Source organism: Tyto alba, unplaced genomic scaffold (assembly GCF_018691265.1).
Source record: "Tyto alba isolate M040663 unplaced genomic scaffold, T.alba_DEE_v4.0 Super-Scaffold_9, whole genome shotgun sequence".
Taxonomy (NCBI): domain Eukaryota; kingdom Metazoa; phylum Chordata; class Aves; order Strigiformes; family Tytonidae; genus Tyto; species Tyto alba.
Window position 1 is genome coordinate 5709177 of NW_024881330.1, and position 12384 is coordinate 5721560.

At 39.5% G+C, this 12384-nt stretch overlaps 1 protein-coding gene across 4 annotated transcripts in view; it reads left to right on the plus strand.

Annotated features, from left to right (window-relative positions):
* Positions 1-12384, plus strand: part of TRAPPC9 (trafficking protein particle complex subunit 9) — a 518594-nt gene that overhangs the window by 434538 nt on the left and 71672 nt on the right. The window lies entirely within an intron of this gene.

Sequence of the window (12384 nt, forward strand, 5' to 3'; positions counted from 1 at the left end):
ATACCGCTTTATACTTCTGAGGGACAACATCTCTGTGTGGCAGCTCAAGTTCAGACGTACCCATCCCTGGTTCCACATCACCTCTGTCTTCAGACTGCTCTCCCTCACGTGCTTTAACTCCCATTTGGTTTTCGATGCTGCTTTCTTTCTTAGTTGGTAATGAATATTTTTATATTCTTCTATTTGTTTTGAAGAAGTCTAGATGAGGTGTTTGCCATTCCATTCTCACACTGTCTTATATTAGCAAACATCCATCGTTCCCTGTTTACCAGCTTTTGTCTCTGCTGTACAGGCATTGTTGAATTGAAATAGCTTTCTGGGGAAACTAGTCTGCCAAATGAGTAAATATGTGAGAGAGTGAACAGTGAATCAGTTTTTATGAAAAGCTCCGAGTCTGAGAAGATGGAAAATTTCCTAGTTCTTGCAGAACTCTAAGTGGATCTCTCCTTTTCTTTACATTCAATACAAACCAATATATATTTGATGTCTCTTTATAAAAAGTTTTATATTTAAGGAAAATATTGGGGAAGTTACCTCCTTTTCTGTAGACAACTCTTTGTTAATCACAGAATTACAGAATGGTTTGGGTTGGAAGGGACCTTAAGGATCATCTAGGTCCAACCCCCCTGCCATGGGGAGGGACACCTTCCTCTAGATCAGGTTGATCAAAGTCCCATCTAACCTGGCCTTGAACCCTTCCAGGGAGGGGGCAGCCACAGCTTCTCTGGACAACCTGTGCCAGTGTCTCACTACCTTCACAGTCAAGTATTTCTTCCTTCTATCTAATCTAAATCTACCCTCTCTCAGTTTAAACCCATTACCTTCCTCTTAGCACTACACTCCCTGATAAAGAGTCCCTCCCCATGTTGCCTCTAGGCCACTATAAGATATCCCTGGAGCCTCCTCTTCTCCAGGCTGAACAACCCCAACTCTCTCAGCCTGTGCTCATAGGAGAGGTGCTCCAGCTGCCTGATCATCTCTGTGGCCCTCCTCTGGACTCGCTCCAACAAGTCCGTATCCTTATGTTGCAGGGCTGCTGTCAATGTCTTCATCCCCCAGCCCATATTGAAACTGGGGGTTGCCCCGATCTACATGCATGACCTCGCACTTGGCCTTGTTGAACTTCATGAGGTTTGAACAGGCCCACCTCTCAAGCCTGTCAAGGTCCCTCTGAATGGAATTGCATCCCTCCAACGTGTCGACTGCACCACACAGCTTGGTGTCATTGGCAAACTTGCTGGGGGTGCACTTAATCCCATTGTCCACCAACAAAGACATTAAACAGCACCAGTCCCAATGCCGATCTATGAGGAATGCCACTTGTCACCAGTCTCCACTTGGACATTGAGCTGTTGACCACAATTCTTGGAGTGCAACCATCCAGCCAATTCCTTATCTACTGAGTGGTCCATCCATCAAATCCATGTCTCTCCAATTTAGAGATGAGGATGTCGTGTGGGACAGTGTCAAATGCTCTGCACAAGTCCAGGTAGATGATGTCAGTTGCTCTTCCCTTATCCAGAAACACCTGTAACCACGTTGTAGAAGGACATCAGATTTGTCAAACATGACTTGCCCTTAGTGAAGCCATGTTGGCTGTCACCAACCACCTCCTTATTTTCCACGTGCCCTAGCATAATTTCCAGGAGGATCCACTCCATGATCTTTCCAGGCACAGAGGTGAGACTGACTGGCTTGTAGTTCCCCAGGTCTTCCGTTTTTCCCTTTTTAAAAATGGGAGTTATGTTTGCCCTTTTCTAGTCAGCAGGAACTTCACCAGGCTGCCACGACTTCTCAAATATGATTGATAGTGGCTTAACCAATTTATCCACCACTTCTGTCAGGACCTGCAGATGCATCTCATCAGGTGCTATGGACCTGGGCATCTTTTGGTTCCTTAGATTGTCTCAAACCTGATGTTCTCCTACAGTGGGAGGTTCTTCATTCTTCCTGTCCCTTCCTTTTCCTTCTGCAACTTGGGTGGTGTGGCTGGAGCACTTGCTGGTGAAGACTGAGGCAAAAAGTTCATATTGTACCTCAGCCTTGTCCATATTCCTGGTAACCAGATCTCCTGTTTCCTTGTGGAGAGGGCCCACATTGTCCCTAGTCTTTCTTATATCACTGATGTACCTATAGAAGCTTTTCTTGTTGCCCTTGATGTTCCTGGCCAGATTTAATTCCATCAGGGCTTTGGCCTTCCTAACCTGATCCCTGGCTGCTCAGACAATTTCTCTGTATTCCTCTCAAGCTATCTATCCTTGCTGCTGGATATACCTGCACTAGAGCTGATTGCCTTGGTGAGTGACAGTTGATGGCAGTTACACTACCACATAATGGCTATTTTGACCCAATAAAATTAGATCCCTGCCAGAGACTTGTTTTTCCAAAACAACTCAAATGTCTTCTATTTTATATCTATGATATCTAGAAAAGCTATAATTTCTGCTATTTTTTTAGGCTTCATGCTCTGTCTTTGTCTTCTCTGTCTTTCGTGGACGTCTTTATGAGTATGTGTTACCCCAGACTCTTATCCTCCCCTGCTGTCTACCTTCAGAAGGTGAATGAGGAGTAGGAACATACTGAAAACCACGAAGGTTTGAGTCTTTATCCCAGGCAAGGGGCTGGTTCCCCATATTCTCTGACATGCCCAAGCACCCCAGCTAAAGCTGCTCTTGTCATTCACTGCTTGGGTCACTTCAGGGATTGCTTTAGTTGAAGTTATTTGCATTCACCCTTCACATCCTTCACTTCTCATTCTCCCACGCAGGCTTTCCAGATTCACCCTTCACATCTGCTAGGTGCTCCTTTTTGTCAGACTCTTTCCCTAGTTTTAACAACAGACTTGCTCTCTTTTATCCTATAGTAAACCCCAGCTCACTGCTGTCTTTCCTTTCTCTCCCACTAACCACTGCAAATGGATATCCTCGAGTCCATGGGATTTATAAACATCTTCAGTGAAAAGATACCATTCAATCTGATCTCCCACATGTTCCGGGAGCTTATCTGTCTCTCTTTGCTAATATGTTGTGCTCAACAGCTTGAGTTTGATAGTAGAAAGGCACTGGTCTTTGTATGAAGATGTCAGTATAGGATTAATCCCACTGTTCCCTGCCTAATTTGAATTTTTCCTGCTCCTGCTTCCAGCCATTACTTTTAGTAACATATTTCTCCACTAAATTAAAGTCCTTTATTGCTCTTCATTTTCTCTCCATAGAGGTAGTTACACACTAATCAAATAAGTTTTTCAATCTTTTTGATAAGCTAAACAGATTAAGCTTTTTAAGTCTGTCACTGAAAATATTTTCTCCAACCTTGTTATTTTTTTTTTTTTTTCTATTCTTCCGTTTTCTGCCTCCCTATTGTTCTGCATGGCAGGAACATAGAAGTGGCCTTTCATGGTTAGAGTAAAGACTCATCTGGTCCAGGATCCTGTCTCTGACAACACCCAGTGGTAGATACTGGGGAGTGGTGTAAGAATAAAGTGAGCACAGCAATTTACAGCAATTGTCATAGCAGTTTATGGCTCACCCAAGAAGTAGTGGTGCTCATTTAATAGATCTTGATGACTCTCTCTTCCGATCCTTTTGTCCATCCACTTTTTTTGAACCCAAGGAAACCTTTTTCATTGATAACATATCTTGACAAGAGACTCTAAAGCTTAATTGTGGACTGTGTGGCGAGTCATATCCTTTCTTTGTTTTCAGTGTGCCATCTGCTACTTTTGTTTGACTTCCTCTTCTGCTTCTGATGGAAGAGACTGTGAGCAGACATTCCCTGCTCACCTACCCCGTGTCACTTGTGATTTTATGAATCTGTATCGCAACCTTCCTACATCAGTTTGAAAACTACAGATTTTCATGTCAGGTCATCCACTCTCTAATAATAACCTTTGTTACTTGAAAAAATACAGATGTATTCATTTCTATGGGTTTGTTTGTATCACAGTAATGCTTTTTTGAATTAACCCAGATATCTGAGTGGTCTATGTTGTCCTTAACAGTTCCCCTGTCCTCATTATTTATTATTATGTCTGTGCTTGCTAAGAAATAAAAGGGCTGTAATATTATTTCTGTGCAGTATTTTCCTCATGAGCCTCTTTCTAAAATTCTGACATTTGGTCTTTTTTATACTTTTTCTCCCAGACACGTTGACAGTAACCGCTCAGTAACAATAATGTTACCTAGTTAAGTCCAACTTGCAATCTTAGATATTTAAACAGCATTAAGCAAATAACGCTGATCTATTTATGATCTTTTAGAGATGAGCTTTCTTACAGATCTTCTAATGTAAAGGATTGCTATACCTAATACGTATAAAAAACTTTTATTAGTTCTATTTTAGGGAGGCAGATTAGGAAGTCTTCATTGTAACTCCAAGACTTTAGGTAAACTTAACACATTGATATGCTGTTGCTGTAGTTTTTTTGTTTTGCATACTTAAAATACATTCTTATCCATATAAAATATCAAGGGTTCATTTTTACATGGTAAGAGCTGCTCTACAACTACTGACTTGTGTGGATAGGATCAGTTATGAACTTCTTGTTGGAAAAAATTAAAAGCAAATCTTGTCTTTTCTTGCCTGCATCATGCACTGGCACAAAAACAACCTCCCAAATGAGTAGCCTGTTCCATATGCTTGGTCTTCTAAGCCAACAGCATTTCATGAAAGAGTTTGGGTGGTGGTGTGTTTTTTAACATGATGCTGGTGATAATTTGAAAGAAACCAACCTGCAAAGTATTTCATAGCCCTAAAAAAGACTCTTACAGTGAAAATAAGGTTATTTCAGTTCTGTACTCTATTACAACAACAACAAAAAATCTGATTAAACTGGGAACATTAGGAAATAATGGGTAATTGCTTGGCACTGGTCTGTTAAAAGTGTTCAGAGTGTAACACTGAATGCACCTTCCCAAGAAATTGAATAATGAAATTAGAGAAGAGCTTTGGAGAGAAGCAGTTTGTTGCAGTCTTGAAGAAGTGACATCCTAGCCTGGTAATGACAATTTCTATGAGGAGGGTGGGGAAAAGACAAGAATGAACGTTAAAAATCGTTCAGGTATCTTTTCAGTTACTCATAAAGGTTGGTCAGAACTACCTTCTTTTCCCAGTTGCTTCTAGTGGAATTTAATCTTCAAATTATGTTGTTATTTATGTTGCTGAGGATTTTGTATTTCAGAATAGTGCAGTTAGGAACCATGTAAGACCTATATCTCTTCTCAATCAGATAGCCTGTTCAGAAGGCAGCTGGTTACTTCAGCGCTTCCTGGGACACCTTCAGGATTTGCATTATCCAGAAGCACTGAAGATGCACATAAAGAGTTTTGACTCCAGTACGTGTGAGTAGGAGAACAGGGATGTTACCAAAGAATAATGCAGGCTCTATGCTGTGTTGTCCTCTTGTTATGATCCTGATACAAATAGGACTGGGTGCCTTTAATGAGAACCTGTACAAAACTGGGAAGAAACATATGTAGAAATTTGGAACAATCCCTGCAATATGCTGAAAAATGTGTCTAGAGCCTGACCATAGCTTGCTGCCGGAGTGAAGAGAGAAGATAAGTCTTTCAGATGCTTGTAGTTGATATTTGTGGGAGACAAAGGTTTATCAGTACTAGCAAGGATGGTAAAGTGTGAGCTTGACTTGTAGCACTGTTGTGAGTGAAACCACAATGTTTAATATTTCAACAGCCACTCTCAGATCTGCCATTACTTACAAGCCTCACAGAATCTGCAGTGCTGTATATCTGAAGATTTTGTGTACTTTATAAAGTTTCATTTAGTCATGAGCTACATCAGCAGTACCTTATGAATCTGCCCTGCCTTTTGTAATTTTTTTTTTTTTTTTAATGTGATGTATAGGGAGGATTGGTAATCCAGATGGGTGTTGGCACTTGATACCGTTACTATACCAAGTAGTGCCTTTGGGATTTTGAGAAGGTGATTTTCCTTCTCTGCACATCAAAGTAGCTTTTTTTTTTTTTTTAATTTAAATTGTTGGAATAACCAATTGGTCTGTTGTTCCAAAATCATAATCCAGTTTTAAAGTGAGAACAAACTTGTGTGTTACTCCATAAAAAAACTAGATGCTGTGAGAATTAAATTTATAGTTAACTATTCATAGCATAAAATTTTTCCTACATAGGATCACATAGGGAATGTTTTAACGTTTCCTTGGTGCAACTAAATGCATATCAAAGTAGTAACAGAGACTCAGACTTGCTATCCCACTTTTCTCTTAGATCTCTAACATGTGTTTTACTAGAGGGAGGTGAAAAGTAGAATATTGTTGTATAGGCTCTCTGTCTAAATTTCTATAAATTAGGGCTAAAAGTAAATAATGAATTACTCTTTCTCCAGTTTCTCCCTCTCCTGTCATATACGTATGCATTCATATTCAGAAACAGCATGCTCTTTATGCAAAGGCTCCCCTGTTTTGAAATAAAACCAATATATTTTTTTAACGTTTCGTAAGCAGCAGATAATTTGATTACCTCATGCTCCTAAATTCAGCAGTTAATTATTTATTTGGAAGTGTTGGGTGGGCTACCACAATTATCCTTGACATATTAAATAAATAGTTTTTTACAGTAATTGGTGGTTGATGCCATGCTGCTTGGAATAGGTTTCAATATTTCATTCCTGTCTTGGAGCTAGCTGTAATTTTTAATTTTGTAAAACACTTTAGGACACCGTAAGAAAAAATAATCACATTACAAGTGAGAAGTGTTGAGTAAATTTCTTTTACAAAAATGCACCCGTTATAAATTTAGCCCTTAATTGGTACCATTACAAAGTGCTGAGATGGAAAACAAACAGGAGGAAACCTAATAATCCGTAACGTCAGGAGTCTGCACCTGCAGCTTGGTCGTGGTCTGCTTGCCAGTTTGCATACAGGCTGTTGAAGAGGTAGAAGCTTTCAGTAGTAAGACCAAATAATCTTCAGATACTCTGTGCCTGTGGTGGAAAGGTGTCCAGCTGAGGAAACAAGAGGTAGGCAATGACCTTTCAGTTCTTATTTACTTTTATGGTCTCAGCCAAAGTGCTTTCATGTGCTGTCGCTTCCACAGCAGCAGGGCAAGTCACTGCTACTCCAGGTTTTCTTTCTGCCAGGCTGCACTCTCTCCATGGGCAAGCTGGCCTCTGTGTTTTATCCAGTCTGTTGTTTGCTTTGAGCTCTAGGCAGGCAACTTGGGCTTCTCACATCACCGCTAACTGGATGGAGAAAAAGCCCCAGATCTGGCTGCATGGTGATACAATTGGGCTGTGCAAGTATATGGATCTGGCTCTGTAATATCTTCTGGCTGACTGGAGGATGTCCAAGCTAAAGGACTCCTTCTGCTCTCACTCTGGTCTTTCTGAAAGAACAAAGGAGCAGCTGGATTTGGGTCTGCATAGCAAGCCTACCCATCCAGGTGCTCATTTGGCATTCCTTATACTGCCTCTCTCCTTCCATCACAATCCAGGTAGTCTCTGTACCTTGAAAGATGTACAAGGATGATAAAAAGGACACTTTGAGAGCTTTACTGTATCTTAGGCTTTCGTACCTCTAAGAGGTTATTGATATATCTTAGTTGACATGCTTCTCAGAGAGCTTCAGCACTCTTGTTCTTCCCGTTTTCCAGGGGTTAGATCAACTTCAGAGACTCCTTTCTTTCAGCTTAGGCATGGGTTCATAATGATAGTTGTCTGTTGTGGTGGGCCTTTTCAGTCACAGATTCCTCCTAGTCCTTTCATTCCATGTCTGGGTCCAAGTTTCAGACATATAGTTCTGGCTTACTCACCAGTTTGATGAGCAGTTTTGTCTTCTGGAGTTCTCCAACCTCTCCATCTCCAGGGAGCTACTGTTTGTTCTCTGTGGGCATTACTTGGGCAATTGGCCACAAGCTTCTATATTGAAAAATGCTGAGATTATAGTTAAAAGTCCCAGAACAATAATTTTTTTTACTGGAAGTCTGTAAGCCACAGAGAGCTAATGATATTTCTGCTCTTTTCTGCTTATAGGAAGCTGCATTTCAAAGGCAGCTTTGAGAGAAATGGTATGCTCTGGTCCACAGTACTGGAGGTTAGAGGGATACACATTTCTGAATGATGGACTTTGTGCAAGGTGATCTGTGTCTCAGCATGCTCAGAGACCAGTTCTTCACTACCATCCCTCAAGAGTTGGCATTAGGGCAGCATTTTTAGCCTTGCCTTCCTTTCCTTACTAATCAGAATTCTGTTTCATTTTGCAAATACATAGTAATTTCTCTGTACAGCTAAAGCCATTGACCTTGCTGTCTTTAAATCTAGTATAACAATATTCTGAGAGGCTGAGAAGAGAGTCAACCTTTTTTCCCTGGTATCATTGTATTTCCTCTCCAGTGCCTTGTGTTAAACTTCTGTCTTCATCAGGCCCTTCAAGAAAGAGTAGCCACAAGCATATTTTATAAAGAACAGCTAGGTTTTGGGGTGGTGGTTTGTGGATGGGTGGAGGGAACTGTATGATAGAGTATCTAATATAATATATAATAGGGGAGCAATACAAATTCTCCTTGGAGGAGAAATTAACTTACTGGCTTTCCAGAAGGCCTATAGTTGTCTTTTTTCATTGTCATGTAAGAGGTAAGAATTCTTGAAAGAGGAGATATGGTAACTTGTGTCATGTGAGGAACCGTGATAGACTTTGCTGCTTATTCTGCACTTCTGCAGGGATAGTGTCTGACCTGGAAGGATTCCTCTTACTGTAAATCCTTGCTGTACCAATGATTTGTGATGGTATTTCTATAATCCATTGCTTAGTCAGTGGAGGAGACAAGAAGAATCCTGCTTTTTTTTTTTTTTTTTCCTCTTTAGAAGTTCCCAGTCAATTATTGTGGCCTCTTATACTGTGTTGTTTCTCTTCCTCTGCTCCCTTCATGTACTAAACTACCCTTTTGAAGGGGATGAACTTTTTGTGAGATAAACTTGTGAACAGACTCTGCCAGACTGTTGCTGTCTAATACTGATAATACAGATAAAGGCTTTTTAGCTTTTATCTGTTCCTTTAGGCATCTGTATAAATTCACACAGTGGTATTTGATGTCATGATTGGTTGAATTTTAGTAGACGTTTGAACTGAATCTTAATAAAACTTTTATAGTGGCAAATAAAGGCAATTATATAAGCAGGTCAGGAAACTGAAGTCATCCACCCATTCAGCCAGGGGATAAACTAACTTCTGCCCAGTGCTCTGTGAATATGCTTCCTTCCTAAATGTAATCAGTTATGCAAATACTTGTTTCTTCCTTTGATTACTCTTCTATCTCTATTCTAACATTGTTAAAAAACATAGTGGAAGAGTATCTACCTAACAAACATCTACCACTTGTAGGTGATTTTGGTAACTCAGTGCCTCATTGCATAAAGTTGGTTTCGTATACTCAGCAGTCCTATGCTAGCAGTAATTTTGGGCTATAGGGCAATGCTTAGTATAAGTCTCAATCACGATTCCCCATTTGGACACGTTTTCTGGTGTTACTATTATTGTAGAGCTCCCTGCCTTATTGCAGTAGACAGCATGCATGTGTAACAGGGAAGATGTAGTGAACATATCATCTAAACACCAAAAAAGAGACTCCAGTTGTTGACAATAAAGAGGAGAGTTGACAAAGATGAGCACAATCTGCTCCTACTTCTGTGTGCTCATGGCCTGGCACGGGCATTTGGGTGAGACATCTCTGATACTACTGCTGTGAACGGGGACAGCTGTCACAGTAAAGGTTTGCAAGACTGTTTAGTTTTAATGCAAAGAGGAATTGAAATATGAATGAATTTCATAAAAAGCTGATATAATCTCTCTCCAGTGTCTCATATCTATTATCTTTCCACTTTTCTGTAACCACTTGAGAATAGATTTTCCAATGGGTTAATTAAAATCCTCCTGTCATATCCCATTCTTTTAAACTCCTGTCCCCTTGTGTGACGATTTGATACTGTCACTGGGAGGATAAGTTTGGCTTGTATGGTCTATATTGCATGGATATAAGCTTCTTTGATGTTGGTCTGGTTTTTCTAGAATGAGACCATATTGGTTGGCTTTAAGAGCATGTCCAAGAGGAGAGTAATGGAAAACTGATAGCAGCAAAATTTAATAAAGTCAAAAGAAAGAAAATGCTGTGCCTATGACCACCCGAAGGGAAAGATAGGAACTAAAATGCAGAATGTTAATGAGGACTGAAGCAGTCTTCCTCATTCACCTCTCAACTGGTCTCTGCAAAATTCTGTGCATTCTGGCTTTCTGCACATAACTCTATTATTTTAACTGAGTTTTGAGGTATTCCCAGATTGCTAAATTTTTTTTCTTCATAAAATTATCATTATTTTTTTTAATAGTGGGTACCATTTTTGGGTAAAGAAGGCAAAATGTTTGCAGTAAATCATGGGAGCTTATTTTCAATGTACAGTTAGTTCCTCCAGTGTGTGGCATTTCCCTTAATATGCTAAAAGTTAAGTTGGATGTCACAAATAATAAAAACAAGTAAGAATTTTTATTTCTTCAGGTATGCTGTACTTGTCAGGTCCCCTGTTTGTGGTAGATTGGTCCCTTGGGGAGAGGAGAAGTCATTAGTAAGTGGTAATAACTTTTCAAAAACTCTGGTTTCACTTTTCAGGCCACATGACCTGGTGAGGTATATTTGTGTGTCAGTCATGTATTTTTGATGGGGAGGATTACCAGAGTAAAACTGACATTTTGAAAAATTGGGTAAGCTCTGCTTGTGTTTCCAACAGTTGTGTGATGAACAGAAGTGATGTTCAACTGGACCCAAAATCATCACTCAAACTTGCTCAATAGCATAGCCAATTTTTTTTTTTCAGAATGGTATTACACATATTAAAATATATTGTATGTGAAGAAAGCCTGATTTCCTGTAGGAATACATTGGGTTTTAGAGACTTAATCTCATGGATCACTTTAATGCTTTTCCATTTCTGTCCTTTCTCTGTAGTCTAAACAATAAATCTTATTATCCACAGGCAGTTTGTATTGCCTCTTTGGGGTCCCCATTCTGGGGATTGCTTTTTACGGGGTTTTGTACTGCACTAAAAATGAAGATAAATAAACTGTCCAGATGGGGCTTTAAAGATATGGACTATGGAAATGTATGATCTACACATGCTGTGCATAGTTTCTGATAGTCCCACAGCATTATAAATGAAGTGCACTTTCTTTGTGCTTCTTTTCTATCTTGGAAGCCAAGTACAACAGAAAACCTTTTTTTACCATCATCATTGGTGCTTTCATTTTAAACAAATCCAGGACTATGACAAGGGTACATGTAAAGGAAGCCTGACAGCACAGGTTTAAGCCATAGATAAGGACATCCCAATCCAGACAGCCAAGAAATCACTGTGATCCCTGTCTTGGGTTGTTTCATCTTCACATCTGCTGCGGTGATACTGAAGCAGTACATGTAAGAATAGTTTCTATGATGGTTTACACAGAACTGCATTGAAACATCTCAGCATTTTCATACTGGGTCCTAGAGTTGCTTGATAGTGATTTTAAGCTGGTCCTTTAAAGATCAAGTCACCTTCATAGTCTCTGCATGGATATTTAAGCTTTAAATGGAGGCTTAAAATGTCACCTTTTAAAGTGCTTCCTGACTAATAAAAATTTTAAATCTCATGACTGTCACAAAGTTGTATTCTGTTTCTCAGTAGTCAGTTACTTTGCAAAAAGAGAGGGAGCCATGGTACACTCCAACAGGACTCTGGTTTAGATTTTGGGGGGCCAGGACTCTGGAGCAGAGCACCTGTGTCCATCACCCAGGACATAATCAAGATGCACATCTGAAAACTAGGCCAGTAGGTCATATAATTCATATTGTGGGAGCAGGGTGACATTCCCATCAAAATGTAATACAGCAGCAAAATTTAGTAGAACAGCACTTCTGTTACAGAGAGCAAATATGAGCCTTATGTTTTACTAGAAACCTAAACTGTGTAATTCTTCAAAAACCATTTAATTTACATTAGATCCTTTCTTAATGCAAGCAAATGTCTCTGTAGTAGTAGTATATTCGCCTAAGTGCTAAAAATCTTGCTTTTGCTTGCCAATACATCAGTGGTTTAAGTACAGTATGTGTTTGAAACAAGGATAATTGTAAAAAAATGTAGATTTTATTAATTACTTGTCAGGTCATACATTAAAAACTTTAAAATCTGTAGCCTAAGTTCAAACTATTGAAAGTTGTGCATAAAATTGCATAGGTGCAGAGATTTAAAAGCTGAAGATGGTTTTATTTTCAAAAGGATATATAGGTTCAGTGACAGTGTTAACATAAAGTTGTTAAGATATGTAGGATAGCCATGTTGCTCAAAGGAATAATGTATTTCGTGGATTTTCATGTCTTTCAATAAACT